Source organism: Trichechus manatus, unplaced genomic scaffold (genome assembly GCF_000243295.1).
Source record: "Trichechus manatus latirostris isolate Lorelei unplaced genomic scaffold, TriManLat1.0 scaffold00185, whole genome shotgun sequence".
Taxonomy (NCBI): Eukaryota; Metazoa; Chordata; class Mammalia; order Sirenia; family Trichechidae; genus Trichechus; species Trichechus manatus.
The window spans coordinates 4,631,896-4,633,584 of NW_004444121.1; positions in this window are offsets into that span (position 1 = coordinate 4,631,896).

The following is a 1,689-nucleotide window of genomic DNA, read 5'->3' on the forward strand; positions in this document are numbered from 1 at the left end:
GGCGGCGGGCACAAACTTGGAACAAATAGTGAGGGTTTAGAATGCTCACTTCCTAGTTAGTGGGACGGATGTGATGAGAGCAGGGTTCCAGGATGGCATCCAATGGCAGCGGACACCCATGGGGAGATGCTGGGAGCTCCAGCTGCGTCGGGGGTGGGGGCACCCAGGGGAGGCACTGGGGGCTCCACCTGGGCTACTGCACAGCACAACCATTAATACGGCCACACCGTAGGGCACTCTGCAAGTGCACAACGTAATGTTCAAAGCCCTTCTGAAAGTTTAGATTTGGAAACTACAGACAAAATAAGTAAACCAAAGCTACTATTTCAGAGTATGCCCTCCCAGATTTTTCTCTGTGTAGACCCTTTTTCTTCCCACACACTTGGCAACCACATGTCTAACCTGTATCTGGTTTTCGTCACTTAACACTATTCCGTGTGCATTTCCCTCCATTCTTAAAAAAGACCCACGGCTGCGTGTTTTCCCCGAACACAGAGATCCATCCTGACGCGGTAACTGACACTAACGAGCCCTGTTTCTCGCTATTGTAAACAACCAGGATGCACGACTTTGTATGCAAATCTGTCCTGCATCTCTTGTTTTACCTTAAAATAGAGACTTAGCAGTGGAGCCTCACACTCTGCGGCTTTCGAGCCGCGGGGCTGAACTGCGCCGGACACATTTTCGCAGCCGCGGGGCCCGGGAGACCCGCCCTCGGCCGGCTTGTTTTGCTGGGGAGGCGCGGGGTGTCGGCTTGTCTGGTCGCCCCGTGCTCCCTGGCATTCCCTCCGCGACTTGCGCACCCTTTACGTTTGTCCTCGGCGTCCTCCGAGGTCTGGTGCTCGCCCCGGGAAGGGCGCAGGCTCGGGGGCTTCTGCTCGCGAATCTCATCTCCGCGGCAAACGGCTCTCGGGCTCGTTAGGCCCTGCGCGGAGAAAACACCAACATGGCCTGGCGGGCGCGGCAACTGAGCGCCGGAGGCCGTCCCTCAGAGAAAGAAACGAGGCCCGCAAACAGCTCGAAAGACGCCCGGGGCTTCTCGGCGCTGGGCTACAGGCGGCGCTGAGCCCGCGTCCGAAAGCGACGGCGTCCGCGCCCCGCCCCGCCGCCTGACCCGGTTTCCGCTTCCGCGCACGCGCGCCGCCGGGCCTTATTTCACAGCACCGCACGCCTCCGCGCGAAGCGCCAAATAAGTCACCGGGCACGCTCCACCAGTGCGTGCGCGCCTCCGCCGCCTGCGTCACTAGGAAGGGGGCTGCGGGGCCGCCGCCGCCGCCGCCACCCTTAAAGCAGGCCGACTCGTAGTGCTTGTTGAGATAAGACTTGAGCGCGAAGCTCTTCTTGCAGCGCTTGCACTGGAAGTGCTTGAAGGCCGAGTGCGTCTGCATGTGCGCGCGCAGGTTGGAGCGGTCGGCGAAGGCCTTGCCGCAGTGCGCGCAGCCAAAGGGCTTCTCGCCGGTGTGCGAGCGCATGTGGCCTTGCAGCAGCCAGGGCCGCGAGAAGGCCTTGCCGCACACGCCGCACTTGTGGCGCAGGTCGTGCGTGAGCAGGTGCATGGCCATGGCCGGCATGGACACGTACACCTTGCCGCACGTCGGGCAGCGCCGCGCCAGCTGGCTGTCCAGGCTGCGATGCGTTTGCTTGTGGCGGCTCAGGTTCGACGACGTGGCGTACGTCTTGCCGCACTCG